Source organism: Echeneis naucrates, chromosome 4 (assembly GCF_900963305.1).
Source record: "Echeneis naucrates chromosome 4, fEcheNa1.1, whole genome shotgun sequence".
NCBI lineage: Eukaryota > Metazoa > Chordata > Actinopteri > Carangiformes > Echeneidae > Echeneis > Echeneis naucrates.
In genome coordinates this window covers 23,892,505-23,909,082 of record NC_042514.1, presented here as the reverse complement: position 1 = coordinate 23,909,082, position 16,578 = coordinate 23,892,505, and the positions used below count along the sequence as shown (strand labels likewise).

The 16,578-nt window shown below is 40.9% G+C and overlaps 1 pseudogene; it reads right to left on the bottom strand.

Annotated features, from left to right (window-relative positions):
- Window positions 1-16,578, bottom strand: part of LOC115042185 (piggyBac transposable element-derived protein 4-like) — a 143,505-nt pseudogene that overhangs the window by 126,817 nt on the left and 110 nt on the right.

The window sequence follows — 16,578 nt, the reverse complement described above, 5'->3', positions numbered from 1 at the left end:
ATGTGTTCGCAGTGTACGCAGCCTGCCAAGCACCAGCAAGGAGGAAAACCTAGCTTGCTCTCAGCCTAAGAAGAAAAAGAGAGAGCAAGAGCTAGAAAAAATGTTGGAAAAAAATTCCCACTGATTTCGTAACTATACATTTCACCCTTAAGCATCACTCTCAAAGACGGCATATGAGTCAGAGCATCCTGATAATGAGCAAAATAGCAAAATACCCTCAAAGAAAACTCACAACATTTTAAATGCAATTATAGTGGCCCAGGGACAGGCCTACAAAGGGATTTTTGTAGTAATTTTATAATAAGGTAAGGTAATTTTTACCCTGGAAAAATTGCAACACTGGTAGCAAGCTATTTTTGCAGTTTGGCTTCATGGTTGAGAAAACAGTGCTCATTGCTATGATTTCCATCGCCACTTGCCAGTGTTAGGCAGAACAGTTGAAACTTCAGACTGTTTTTTGGGCCACAATAAGGCCCCTGTTAAACATGTCCTCATCTATCCTGGGGCCTGGTGAACCTAAGCATGTCCAGGCCTGAAAGGCATACTGTCTCCTCCCATGAAAACAGATTTATCTCCCTGTAGCACTCACCTGCCTTGCACAAAAAGTTAGAAGTTAACAGCTTGACACAGATACCAGATTCAACATTTAGTAGTCCTTAGGATGTCAATAACAGGCTGGATGTTTATGTGTCTAATTTCCCAAGTGTGTTTGTGTGCATCACTGTGGGCTGATGGTGGGACCAGCTACCTAGTGATGCATGTATAATGGAGAGGACACAAACTGAGCTTGCAAAACTCTTCTCAAATGACAACTTTGACTGAGCCGGGAGCTATTAAGGCATGTGGACTAATGCCAGCTTGTGAAAGGGATTCTTGTTCTTTCATTTTAGTGTTTAGTGCCTGATAAGACTGGATGAGGCAGAGGTTGTTAGGTGTTAGGTGTTAGGCTGAGAAGCGAACACAAGGCAAGGGAGGAAAAGGAAGGAATCACTGCAACTCTCTTCCCAAAGCCACTGTGGAAACACCACAAGGGAATAAAAAGACTGAGGTGTAAACACAGTTTCAGTGCCATGCAAAATGGTTATGCATTGCATAGTTCTGGGTAGACTGGGAATGTAGGTGGGGCAGGATGCTAACGTGTTCAACTTAATGAATGAGAATGAGGGGCCCCTGCTGCGTTAAATGCCACTGCAGTATATTAGATAATGACTGTTATTTGCTAGGGAGTGGGAGTTGGAGGACAGGTAAAATAATAACTGAAGAACATGACATGAAAGAATGAAAGGAGGATGAAAAGAAGAAGAGGAAGACTGACCCATGGTTTTGATGGTATCTCAGGGTCAAGTTTTGCCAGGTTCAGATACAAATGTATGTCCCATTGTTTTATGATAATGAGGGAACTTGGCGAGTTTGACTTCAGTGCAAAATGATGAAGAAGAGCAGCTGTAGGGAGACTGGGAAGCAAACTGGGAGAGATAAGAGGATGAGAAGAAACACAAAAATGGAAACAATCCTTTCAAAAATGCGGAAGAAGCTCATTGGGGACTTTGTGACTGACTATGGTGTTAAAAACAACCTTTCAGAGTGTGAACAACTGGGGAATGAAACTGAAATCTCTCTTTGAGGTATCTGGTAATTAAATGTGAATATGAACTGATTCTGTAAAAGCTCACACGATAATTGAGAGACACTGGGCTGCGTTTACAGAACATTTGCAGTCAGCCAGAAATAATAATGATCTAATTTCCTCATTTATGTTTTACAAATCAAATGCAGACAGTTTACTAAGACAGCAGCCAGCAGACCATATCTGAGCATGTCCAAAATTACAAATGTTGCAACCTAACCGCCAATAACTTTCATTCTATCAAATATCTTCTAACTTTGGATCGGGGGCACTGAGCCCACCACTGTATATAGGCACTGCCAGCTGGTCTTGTAGCATTATATTTTTGACATCAGGCTGATGCTATTGCTGTGTCACTGATATTAAAAAAGCATTGACCCTTTGTTGTGGCTCAGTGTGATTCATTATTTAGTGTTTTCTACAATTCTGGGACATTCTGAAAACAAGAAACAAAAACATTTACAAGATATCAGGAAAAAAGCATCCTTTGCAACTCCTGAGCTCAGTTCTTGCATAGAATTTTCGTTTATGAAGTCATGAATATTACCTCAGATTAGGTTCATCGCTTCATCTCATTAATAATGGGGTGGCCTCATTTATATAACCCAAGGTAAGGAATCATAAATTACAGCCAATTTCAAGTCAACATAAAAGACCACTAGGATGTGTCTAATAGAAAATACAAGTTGACTGTCAAACAGGATAACTGAAACTGCTGTCTTAATATGCTACATCATTTCTATTGGTATTGTGAATCAAAATTATTTTTTTAAACAACACCCCCCCGAAAAAATAAAAAAGTTTTGTATTTGGGAATTTCAAGAAGTGAGACAGATTAATAAAAGGAAAATGCATAGAGGGGACTGAAGAAGGAAACAGTCTATTTAATTTAAGAGCAGCCTTTGTCCTGTTTGTATAAGGCCAACAGCAGAGGAGCTCTATTTGTGTTTTACTGTGATTTATAGAAGCTCAACTCTCAGTATGTTCTCAGCCATTTGGTGATATGCAGCCATATAAAACGTGCTAGTGAGAAGTTTACAATCTTGTAAGCAATCATTAAAGTTACTTTTCCTCTGTTTGCTTTCAGCTCAGATTTTTTTGCAGCTTGAATAATTTACTTTAGCCATGAAAACACTTGTACCCTCATATTTAAGTTGCTTAAACCCAAATTTGTGCACGCATACACTATGAAGACCACCAGCAGAATAACTGATTGGTTCCATCTAAATAATTAATGTCTTACTTCTTTTTTGCCTGTCCTAACATAATTATATTCATAGTTGATACTGAAAAAAATCAAGGTTATTCTGACTTGGTACATCACCCTTGCATAACAATGTGAATTTTTGATGGTGGCGTTTGAGCTGAAGAGCTATTGGCATCCATAACGACATTGTAATAAAAGAGAAAGGGTTTTCTGTGTTTGTTATCAGTTTATTGCTGCCCTCAGCCAAATTTTCCTCTTGCTTTTTTGAGGAAAAGGATTTGTTGGCAGGTAGTATAAGGATTAAATTAGGATTAAATTTGACTTTACAAAGACTCAGATCTGTCACATGCTCTCATGATTGTTTAAGTAGAACAAATCACAGTACCACTGTAAACTCCCAAAGTGCATTTGTGACAATAACATAGGTTGGCTTAGCAGTTTCGCTGCTATATGGCTCCCTTGTCGATCAGCTGCTTTCATTTAACATGAGGACTCAGCCATTTTGGACTGGTTAGATTTTTGTAGCCCAGAACCATTGCTTAGACATAAACAGAAAGTGATTTATGATTGCATTATTTCAGCTTGGCGTCCGAAATTTCAGACATCTTTCCTACAACCAAGAGCTATAATTTTGTTATTTTCAGCTCTCTGTTGCCATGTTTTGAATAATGTACTCTAACAATAATAACTTTATGTCTGGTTATCATGGCAAAAGGTTATGGGTTAAATTAAGTAATTTCTCAACATTAGACAATGGTTATCTTAAACTTTATAATACAAACATGGCCTCTGTCCGCTGTGTCTTATTCCTGCATTCAAATGGCCAACGATCCACCCAGACTACTCATGCGGACTCTCTCGCATCACAAATTATATCACAGCACTTTGTTCCTGTCACAGAAACTATGACAACAAGATGTCATCCATCCATCTTCTGCCACTTTTCAGTTTCTGGGTTGCAGGGGGTGCTGGAGCCAATCCCAGCTCACTCTGGGCAAAGAGTGGCATACACCCTGGACCGGTATCGAGTCCGTCACAGGGCCAGCACACAAAGACAAACAGAGACGAACACCCACTCATGTTTGCATTTAGAGTAACCTAGACATGTATGTCTTTGGACTGTGTACCCAGAGGAAACCCACGCAGGCACACGGAGAACATGCAAAATCAGAAAGACCCTTGGCTGGGAACTGAACCCATGACTTGTACTAATTTACGTACAAAGAGGATTATAAGCAATAAACAATATCACAGCTGAAATGCAACACATCACACTTTAAGTCCAACTTTACACTTATAAAAGCAGGAATTATTAAGGTAAAGAGAGAAGAAGAGAGTGGGTTAAATTATGGAAAGGAGGGGAAGCCTATGTTTGGGAACCATCCATCACAAAATTACCTCCAGAACATCTCCAGGAGGCTCAAGAGTACATTTAGGAATCCACAAAATAACACCTATACAACTGTGTTGAGAAACACACCTTTACACACTCACACTGCACAATATAATTTAAGCAGCCCATAAGTAACTTTGCACTTACGTTCAAGTATTAAAGCTACTGAGTCATAATGTTAGTGGATCTCATGCATGTTCATAGATCTATACATGCATGTTTCTATGTGAATGTGTACTTACATGCCAACATTTTGTCTTTGATGTCTTCTTCCCAGGACACAATGGGGGCTCATATTTGTTTGTGAGACAGCTGGATGAGTGCATCTGGCAGTGATAATTTCACAAAGGCTGTGTTTTACCCCTGGCGCTGGTGTAAGGGGTTTTGTTGACAGTTGTAGGATGGAAGATAACTGGGTTAATTGGGGCCAAAAACCTAATTAGTCAACACGGAGGGGAAGATGTAAAGTATTTCAGTTCCTGTTTCGGTACTTTGAAGATGGCTTTGGGTTTGGCTTACAGACAAGTTAGAAAGTAGATCCTGTTGAAGAAATTCAAATGAAATGTTTTAATCAACCCCGCCCCTGCAAAGGGTGCATCTCATTTCAAATGTGTTGGAAATATCACATCTATGCATAAACATTAGGGATGAGTGAGTACACCACTATCTGTATCTGTTCAACCATCTGCATTATCTGTATCCGTATTTGTACTTGTCAGGTGGGGGACTTTAACCAGACGTGGGCATTGTTTAAACAAAGTTGTATTTTTCAGCCTGAAATCAATATGGGCTGGTCAGAAGTTGCTATATTTATTATAAGCCTCTCTCTCTCTCTCTCTCTCTCTCTCTCTCCCTCTCTCTCTCTCTCTATATATATATATATATATATTCAGCTTAATTAGCTTAATTTGCTTTACACCAAGGTAAGAAGAGCGAGCCTACAGGAAAAAATACCTTACCCGGAGAGGATGAGAAACGTAACGCAGGCTGCATGCAGCTTCTGTTACCCCATAACTCCATCAAGTGGGGCAGATTTGAAACGTTTGGGTTATAAAAGCTATTTTAAAATGATGATGCAGCAGTATGGATGTATCCAAACTTATGCAAGACTTGATTTTTAGCACTATTGGGTGAAATGATAATCTTACCAGAGGACTTGATCAGGTAATATTGATGTATGTCACCACCATTCAGTGGGATCATTTCTCCATGAAAATGAAGGCAAGGAGAAGAGACAATGAGAAAGACCCACAGATGTGAATTTTTCAATGTACCGTTTTTTTCGCTGGTACAGCTAGCCGCTTCCGGTGGGCGTGGCTTTCAGAGTATGAGGCATTGCCCTCTGTCTCTATCACAGGACATCCTGAGGAGGATTTTCATTCAGCCCAGCACAGATTACTCATATTGCTCACATGGTACTCGTACTCATCAAAATTGCTATATCTGTAAGAGATACTCGATACCTGAGTTCCTGGCTAAACCCTAATAAACACCAATATGAAGCTCAGGTAGGTGACAGTTTGGGCATTGTACAATAACCAAAAAGGTGTTTGGGGGCCAGATGCTCTGATTTGTCTTGGACTCCACTGAAAACGGTTTCAGAAATTCTCCAGAAAGATTAGCCCATTTTACAATAAGAGTAAATTATGAGCATGTTTCCCTCTTTGTTTGAGTGGAGCCCGTCCACTGTGCAGATGGTCTCCGTCCCCAAGTACACTTCCTGTAAAGACACAGTGCTTCCTGTTAAACTGGCAGATGCAACCAGTTCTGACAACAACGGAGAATGGTTGGGTGAGTCTTAGAGCGACTGACAAACAGGTAGAGTGTCCACTACAGCTCTGTGCTACAGGAATGAGAAAGCTTCATCAACAGACAATTGGCTTTCTGACCATGGCCACAAACTATGCAGGGATTCTTCCTAATAAGCACAACATAGTAATTGTAAAGGTATCGGGTGTTAGCTTGAATGCAGAAGCTGCCTTGCAGCTAACATGCTGCATGCTAGTGCTAGTTTTAGCACCACTAACACTGCTATGCCCTGTGAGAGCATTCAACCCCACAAACCGCTTCTCCATCCTGCCATCTGATGTCACCGTGCACCCCGATGATGCCCCCATGTCTGGGATTGATGTAGCTCCCTTGAGTGCCGAGTCCTCAGCCAGTGTGTCGGCCGCAGCGGCTCCAGTACCGGTGATCACGGTGGGAACTCTAGTCACCATCCCTCGAGCCACGGCCATGGTGCCTATGGCGGTGGCAGCAGCTACGTCGCTGTCTAGGCTGGTACTGGAGGCTGCATTGCCTCCGGCGCCAGCCTCTCCTCCTCTGGCTGGGGCGCCTGCCCCAATGGTAACGGCGGGGACTTCTGCCACTGTCCCTCAGGTCATGATCAAAGCGCCTGTGGTGGCGGTCCATACAGCGGCTGAGAGAGGGGGCTCTCCTGGTGGTGTCAACCCTCCACAAGCCGCTGGTGCTGGTGGCGAATTGAGGGCTGTCCGTTTCTCTGCAAGACAGAAGAAAACCCGGTTGGGAATGAACTCCATTGCTGCGATTGCTCTGGCTGCTCCCCGCTACTTCGGCTGCTAACACGGCTAATGCTAGCTATACCCTGCACTCTCCACCTCCACAATACCTCCTCGTTGGAGACTTAATGGTAAGATCGGTCAGTGTCCAAAAGTCCACTTCACAACCCTCACACATTTCAAGCATCACACACTGGATCTTAGCGCAGTCTTCAATACAGTAGACCATCACATTTTATTAAATAGACTGAAACACCTGGTCAGCCTCTCTGGTACTTTTTTTAACTGGTTCCACACCTATCTCACAGATCAATCTTTCTTTGTAAGTATGGATACATGTTCCTCCAGAATGCATGAAATTAAATGTGGGGTCCCCCGAAGGTCAATTTTAGGTCCACTTTTTTGAATCTTTACATGTCTCCCCTTGGGGATGTCACCAGGAGGCATGGCATCAGCGTCCACAGTTATGCTGATGATACGCAGCTGTATCTCACCGTGACTCCTGATGACACAGGGCCACTTGATGCCCTTTTTAACTGCATTTTAGACATTAAAATGGCAGAGAATTTCTTACAGCTCAACCAGGACAAAACAGAGGTTTTAGTCATTGGTCCTGAGGACCAGAGAGATAAACTTTTACCAATACTACAACATTTTAAACCTTCACAATCTGCAAAGAACCTGGGCGTTATTTTGGACTCTGAGCTCACTTTCATTCCGCACATAAAGAATATTACGAAGATAGGTCTTTACCATCTGAAGAACATAGCCAGGGTCTGCCCATTTCTCTCTCTCAGGCCAGCACGAAGGTGCTGATGCATGCTTTTATCTCTAGCCATTTAGATTATTGTAATGCCTGTAATTATCAGTTTTTTAATTCTTATTATTATCTATATATATTTTTTATATTTACAAGGTTTTAATGATTTCCATGTAGTTTACTCTGTCTTGTGCATTTTTATTACCTTTAAACTTTCTTAAATCTTCTTATTTTTAGACATTTTTTGACCAATGCATGTTTTCATCTTTTCTTATTGTATTTTAAACTTTTAGTTTAGTTTAATTACAATGTTTCCACGTGGGGGTTTCCTCCCATGGTTGCTGAGTGCCCTGCCATGTCATGATACTGTGTGTGCGATTTTGTGTGAGTTTCAGGGGAGGGGGTGGGTTTTTCACTTTGTGTATTAATTGCATGTTTTTCATGTTGTTGTTTGAACTCTGTGAAGCACTTTGTGCTGCATTTTTAATGTATGAAATGTGCTATATAAATAAAGTTTGATTGATTGATTGATTGATTGATTTTGTGGGAACCATTTGCGTCTCAATCCTAATTGAGATAAGGTGCTTAATAGTCCTTATGCTAGCTGACGTAAATCAAATCAAATCAAATCAGATTTATTTGTATAGCGCCAAATCATAAAGTTACATCAAGGCACTTTACATTTAGAGCAGGTCTAGACCAAACTCTTTATAAAATTATTTAAAGAGACCCAACAGATCCCCCGATGAGTAAGCACTTGGCGACAGTGGCAAGGAAAAACTTCCTTTAAGAGGCAGAAACTCGAGCAGAACCAGGCTCGGGGGGGCGGCCATCTGCCTCGACTGGTTGGGTTGAGAGTGGGAGAGAGAGAGAGATAGAGAGAGAGAGTGACATAGGCATTGGGGGGGATATAGGCAGGAACATGTTGCTGCATTAAGTTCATGGAGTTGAGCTGTAAAACAGAATTCATGAAATATGGGACCAGCAGGTGTTGCAGGAACATGGGATGGCAATGAGTCACCACCTGCAGGATGAGGACAGGGAGAGAGAGGAGAGGAACTGGGAGAGACAGAGATTTTGGCAGAACATGGTTAGTAAATGCAGTATAAATGCTTAGAACTGGGTGAAACTGTTTTTTAAGAAGGATGGTTCTTATCAACGCATGCAAGGGGGGAGGAAAGGAAAGCAAGCGAGAGGGAGGGAGAGAGAAAGGGGGAGAGAGGGTGACAGGGAGTGACAGACAGCGAGAGAGAGAGAGAGAGAGAGAGAGAGAGAGAGAGAAGCTCAGTCCTTCCCCCAGCAGCCTAGGCCTATAGCAGCATAGCTAAAGAGTAGAGTAGTAGACTTGAACTTTTTAACTATAAGCTCTGTCATACAGGAAAGTTTTAAGCCTGGTCTTGAAAATTACTTAAGAGTCCGCCCCCCGGACCGATACTGGAAGTTTGTTCCATAGAAGGGGAGCCTGATAACTGAACAATCTGCCTCCAGATTTACTCTTGGAGACTCTAGGAACCACAAGTAAACCTCCATCTAGAGACCGGAGTGGCCTACTAGTACAGTAAGGAACTATGAGCTCTTTGAGATATGATGGAGCTTGGCCATTAAAAGCTTCATATGTTAAAAGAAGGATTTTGAATTCTACTCTATATTTTACTGGCAGCCAATGGAGAGCAGCTAACACAGGAGAGATATGATCTCTTTTCCTAGTTCCTGTTAATATTCTCCAAGGTTTCTTACAGTGGAGCTGGAGGCCAAAGTGATGCCGTCACTGATGAGTTGATTAGATAGTATTTTTCTGAGGTACTTAGGGCCGAGTACAATAACTTCTGTTTTGTCAGAGTTGTAAAGTAAAAAATTTCCAGTCATTCAGACTTTTATGTCTTCAAGACATGCCTGCAGTCTGACTATCTGAGTGACTTCATTTGGCTTCATTGATAGGTGCATAGCAGTGGAAGTTGATGCAGTGTTTCCTGATAATGTTGCCTAGAGGAAGCAGATAAAGCGTAAAGAGGATTGGTCCAAATACCAAACCCTGCGGGACTCCATGAGTGACGACAGTACATGAGGAGGAGCTGTTGTCAACATGAACAAAATGATGTCTATCTGATAAGTAGGATTTGAACCACCTTAGTGCAGTTTCTTTAATTCCAATTTCATGTTCCAGTCTCTGTAGTAAAATATTATGATCTATGGTGTCGAATGCAGCACTGAGATCTTGAAGAAGTATGGAGGCTGATCCATTGTCTGAAGCCATTAGAATGTCATTGGAGACTTTAACCAGTGCTGTTTCTGTGCTATGATGGGCTCTAAATCCTGACTTAAACTCTTCAAACAAAGTGTTCCCATCCAGATGGTTGTGTAGTTGCTTTGCTACAGCTTTCTCAATGATTTTAGAAATAAATGGAAGGTTCGATATGGGTCTATAGTTTGCCAAAAAATCTGGATCAAGATTAGGCTTTTTAAGATGGGGTTTGATGACCACGGTCTTCAGTGCCTGAGGTACATAACCCAGAAATAAAGTCAGATTAATCAAATGTAGAATGAACAGCTCAATTAAATAAAAGATCTCTTTAAAGAGGCTAGTTGGTATTGGGTCTAATAGACAGGTTGACGGTCTGGATGATGAAACTATAGAAGCTAGCTCTGAGAGATTCAGAGGTGAGAATGATTCCAGATGTAAAAGAGGCAGCAGATTCAGGAGTTGCTGTATTCAGTGGGAGATTTTTTATCTAACATAGGCAAGAGCTGATAAATTCTCTTTCTGATCGTGACAATTTTATCTGTAAAAAAGTTAATAAAATCATCACTGCTTAGAGCTAAGGGGATCACTGGTTCAACTGAGCTATGGCTCTCTGTCAGCCTGGCTACAGTACTGAAGAGAAACCTGGGGTTGTTCTTGTTTTACTCTATGAGTGCTGAGTTACATGAACTTCTAGCACTGTGGAGAGCTGTTTTATATGTTTTAGGCTATCTTTCCAGGCTCTGTGAGACTCTTCTGACTTCCACAGAAATTCAGTGAGATATCATTCAAATGATTAAATGGGCATATTGATATTGGCTTCTCAACAATTTTAAGTAAGAAAGGCACTGAATTTATAATAATATTTGATGGCAGACAGGAAGTTACAGTGAAACCCTAACATTAACAAGACTGTATGTCTAGGGCAGGGATTGTATAGTGACCCCAAATGAAGTAAATTGATAGAAATAGAAGAAAAAAAGACACTAATTGGAAACAGCTCTCGGTTGTTGAGGGTGCCTAATGTTTGATATATAAAAATGGCATAACTTACACCTCGCACCTTCTTATGTATCTAAGTAAGTAATGTGGAAACAGACCTTGTGGATGGGTGTGCAACCCACCTGGAGATCAGCGGAGAGGATTTTTTTTCTTTTTCCCCACGTTCCTCCTCTGAATCTTGCAGTAGTTGGCATGCACATGGAGAATGCAAGTGTAAACTAGAGATTTTGAAGCTGCTACTGAATGTCAAAAGACATCAGCATTTAATCTGTGGTTATTCTGAATCCTTAGCACCCTAGCCTTGTTAAAATAACTGTGTGATTTCCTTTGTTATTCTTTGCCAATTAAAAAAGATTTAAAAAAAAAACTAAAAATTTGAAAGCAGAGGGTGCTACATTTAGAGGAAATTGAGGTGTTATACCAAGTGAGGTTTGAATTCAAAATACCATTATTAATTAAATCAAGATACAACCCCTTTGAGTCAATGGTGTCAACTTTGCTGATAGCTTGCTTTTGCTGAAGATCTTCAATAATCCCTTGAACTTTAACAGTATATGGTGAATACGCAGTTACACTTGGTTAAAAAAATTATTCTAGAAAAAAATCAGTCATACTGTAATCTCCGCTTAGCCATTGATCTTCCGGCCCTTTTTAGTCAAATAATAACAAGGTATTAAACTGTACCTATGGTAGGAGTCATCACAGAAGTATTTTTTTCTACTGAAGTGTTTGATATTCAGCGGTGCTAACTGAATATTGCCTGCCATTACGAGAGGCAGCGGGGATAAAATGGTTTAGATCTTGATCCACTGTTCGCTGTGCTTCCCTTGAATGGCCATTTGTTTAAGCATCCCCTTTGTCTATCAAACTGGCAGAACAAAAGAAAAAAAATATACAAACTTTCAAATTATCAAACTTTCTTTTTATATTGATAAAGATGTGACCTTGTGTTATTGCTTCAAAGACAAATTGCATCCTTTGTGATTTTCCCCTAATCAGAGACATATTATCCAAGTGCAAATGCTTCTGAAACATATCAATGAAAAACTGTGCATCATATGACAAGGCTGAAGTAAATCTGTGCGGGGGCATATGCTGACTGTCACTTCTACTAGAGAATAGGTTTAAACCTTGAGGGCCTCAGAGGAGATTTTGTTTATAGAGCAGGAAAGAAATTATCTGGAACGAAATTCCAGAGACCACTTACTTGATAATAATTGATAATCAGCTATAGCTGCTATAAGATGGATATTGGTGTCTTGCATTGATAGTATACATGGCATTTTCCATGAATAATATTGGTGGGAGTCTGCATTGTGTTTTATGGGTAGGGAAATCTCGTCCACCTACCCACCTCATTATTTGCACTCTTCTTACAGTTCCATTTAGAGGTCTCACAGGAACAAACACAGCTTTCATTTTATACATAGATTCCAAACAGCCCCAGGTATCACTGGCCCATGTTGTGTAAAATCACATTTGAGTGGATCTACGGGGGCCTCTGAGTTTGCCTTCTTCAGGAATTGAAAATTCCTTCATATTTTATCATCTAACATTTGATTTGTTGTTTGGAGACTATGCAAGGGCTTCCTGCCTCAAGGAGGAATTGTTTTTACGAAAACAATTGCTTGCATAGTGTTGGAAATGTGACATATTGCCCTTGAAAAGTGAATGGCACGTATCTGATATAACAGTTAAAGCAGTTACTAGCGAATGTGATTATGAGGTTGTTGCAGACCTGTCTGCAAATAATGAATGTTTTCAGACAGGGAAGCCACAGCTAGTGCATTAATCCTGCTGTTGTGTTAGTTTCGGCCAACACCCATAGTGTTATCAAACACCACAGGGAAAACTTACTACAACTATACTACAAATGTAATCTGTGGCACACATAGTTTTTTTTTATCTCTTGGTGCTCACAGCTGGTGCCTCTTTCTTTTGACTCCTCCTTCTCTGGTTGGCGTGGATGTTGCTGCTGGACAACCTGGATGCAGAATTGTTTCGGGATCTGTAGACACCACGCAACATCAACACATCCATGTAGGCTTCCATAGTCACCTTGTCTATCTCCTTCCAGGCATCTCCATAGACCTTTCTCCCCTCCAGGTTTGTCATGTTCATGACAATGGCTACAATGGAGTCCATGAGGAAAAGTTGAAAACAGGATTTGATGTCATCCATTCGGGATATGGCATATCGTGTTGGCCATGGGGTCATCCTGATGACATTTTCACTTGGGAGCTGACCTCTTCTCTGAGGTGGGAATGACGTCCAAGAAAAATTTCCATGTGTGTCTGTGTGTGTGTGTGTGTGTGTGTGTGCGCGCATGTGTGTGTGTCTGCTCAAAGACACCTGTGTGTTGAGGTGTGAGGAAGTAGAGTGGATATGAGACACATATGGTTGAACTCTGTTTTATACACTAATTGTAGTCTTGCCCATTCATTTCCAATGACCGGCCATTTTTGACCAGGAATACCTTGGGTGTATACAAGTTCCACAAAACAAAATAATTCAGATTTATTTATGTGTTCAAATGCCATGTGTGAACAAAGTCAAGGAACCTCATGACAAATGGATGAAATTAACTGCACTTTTTTAGAGAGGAAACGTTTTAATCGGTCAGATTTGTCTGGAACACAACAGACATTTATTTTTTAAGAAAAATAGAGAATGTAATTCAAAAGTGGGTTTTTAGAGGTATCATGTAGATGCACAGGAAGAAGAGAGTGGGTTGTTTGAGGAAGGGGATACAATTGCAAAAAGACAAAGTGTGAGTGGAAGAATTGAGCAACTGGAAAAAAAGATGCCAGCGGATCAGATTTTTGGATAGCTGCCTCTTGGATGGTAAGATTAAAGAGTCTTTTAATTTTACCTCTGAGCTCGATTTTTAATATTAACATGCCACACACTCCCCTCTGAATAAGGTCATCCTATACATTACTTGTACCGTGTAGAGCAGTGCTCCTGGTTGTCACATAAGTGTTTTAAGGGAGTCAGCTAAGACTAGCAGCACACCAGGCACTTTGTAGCTGGTCTGGCCAGATTTCATGCAGTATATGCACATTGTCAATAACATGCAGAAACCTACTATTGAACCTTGTCAACCTGTTATGATAAGAATACAAGTCTTAGCCACAACTCAGGAGTAGGGTTTGTTCCCAGACAAGCACATGAAACACGGCTGCGTCTGACCCTCTCTATTCCTGCTGCTGAAGGAATAGAGAGTTGGGAAGAAAAGTGTAGGTTTCAAGTTGAAACAGTGAGCACAGCAAAAGATAACAGCAAAAATTGGAAGACAAAGATCTCGGTGTCTCATTGCAAATACTCTAACTATCTTTATCTATCTCTAACTATCTTTATCTTTATCTATTCAATACTGATGGATTGAGAGCAGAAATTGCTGAAGGACCCTTCGACTGAAGGACAAAAGAAGTTTAACGAAAATTGGGGAGAGTTTGTGCAGTTTCATTGTTGGGGAACTTTATTCCTGTCCCTATTTAACTATTTGTCACTGATCTTTGCAGCACTCTACCACATTTAACTGTGTTATCCTACATCACATTATACTTGAGATCAAATGTAATGGTGTAATGGTAATGTAATGTAATGTAATGATATTAAAACTGCAGAATGTATTAGAAAGAAACGACACACATCTTGACTACAGTACTGATTATGATTTGGTGTCATGACTCATTGCACAAACTTGGGCTGAGTCTGTCACAGTCTGGGCCTTTTGGTGCTGACAGTAATAGCCTGTGTGATTGTAATCACTGTCCATTTGATCAGCTTTCAACTCATTGTTGAAAGTCTTGCTTGACGTGATATTTTTGATTTTAACTGAGTCTGATTTCATCAGTTTTTTAATGCTCTTCATCAGGTTCCATTGCAAAGATCATAAAGGTCACATCGACTGCCCCCATTCACCACCTCATCTGAAGCTGTTTTTTCCCGTGAATGTTCTGCTTTTTCAGTGTAAAAATGACAGAAAGTGTTTTTAACAAACATTTCTGTCTTGGTACAAGAACTGGGAAATGAAAAGGCTTCCTAGTGTCCCAACTCTAGACCTGTCATCCAATGTGCTTGGGAGTACTTATGTTCCTTGTATGTCTTGACAATCTTTAATCGTGTTTCCAGTCCCAAAAATTAGGATCAAAACAAGCCAAAATAAAAACACTCCAGTGTTATGAAATGTTCCCAACCTTGGATCAAGATTTCCATTTAGGTTTTGGGAGTCGACTTGAGACAAAAAGAAACAACATGTACTGCATTACATGGTCATGTTTAATGTAATAGTAGAAAAGCAACTAAATATAGGCTGCTTAAAAAAAAAAAATGAAGACCTGCGCACCGGGGTTAAACAGGTCAGCGACAGCGTTGCTAAACAGAGGTCAGTCTTCAAATTGCCTGCTGATAAACTGTTTGCATGCCTAACCCTTAATTAACCCATGCGTGTGAGTCTTTGTGTAGATGGGTGTATAACAGTATTTAACATTTTCTGTCTGTTTATAGCTCATCTGCCTCCAGCTTTTGTGCTCTCTTCCCCGTTCTGTCAACCATGTTGTCTGAGAGTAATGATTTTTAGACCAACACGCATGCACACACATCCACACAGTCATATGACCTAATTAATGTGACAGATTGTCATTATGCTCACAATCAATGCACCCTAAAACAAATTCATGACTGTGTCACTACAGGGAAGATGATTGACAGGCCCTACGGTGGTGATAGAAATGAATATGAGGCCGGGACAGCAGCCTGAACAGCAGGTAGCCTGATAAAATGCCACTATGGAGACATTTTATGTTCGCAACGAAAGTAACTATGTGTGTTTGAAACACATTTCTTCCTGGATTTGCGTGCCAGTGTAACTCTTACTAGATATGTTGCAGTATAAGCAGCAAAAACATTGCTGTAGTTTGATAGATGCACTTTTGAAAACAGCAGTGCTGCCATAATGAGTTAAAGGGTCACAGTTAGCCATAGCTCTTACCAGTCGGGAAGCACTTCTCTGAAACCAAGTGAGAGTTTCCTTGGCTGTGTGTTGCTGAAATATTGTCTTGCTGAAATGTCCACCCTCGTTTCATCTTCATCATCCTGGTAGATGGCAGCAGATTTTTATCAAGAATGTCTCTGTACATTTTTCCATTCATCCTTCCTTCAATTACATGAAGTTTGCCAGTGGCCTATGCTAAAAAACAGCCCCACATTATGATGTTCCCACCTCCGAACTTCACTGTTGTGTAGGGATCACCTCCCACGTGCACTGAAAAGAACAATAGAGAGACCTACATGTCCCTCCTGAAGCCTGAGCCAGAGTTGCCTGCCTGTTTGAAAATGGCACCACGAGCCCAGGATCCACCCCCAGAGTGTGGCTCTGAGTTTGAACAGGAGGGCATTGGCTGGACACCAGAGCCCTAGCAAAGAACACTTGTCCTCCGTGATCTTCCCTGCTGCCGCTGAGGGATTCATCACTTTGCCATTATCTGAGGATAACACGGATGGCTCGACCAAGCTGAAGAATGCGTTGCGGATCTCTCTCTCTCTTTATCTCCCTCACTCTGGAGGAGCAGAGCAACCAAAGTAGTAGTCATGTAGGCAGAGACAATTAGAATAGTGTGCCTTGCATTTTGTTTTGCTCTGTCTTTTGTTTCATTTGGGATTCTGTTTATCTGTTTGCTTTGTTTAGTTTTCTTTCCCCTAAATGCTATAAATTGCAAAAGTGATTGGTGCTACAGATCTCATTGGCCGTCACTTGATCGGTGATTGTGCAATATCACTAGTTGAAGGACCAATACCCGGCCTGCGAACTCAGCTATTGTGTAGTG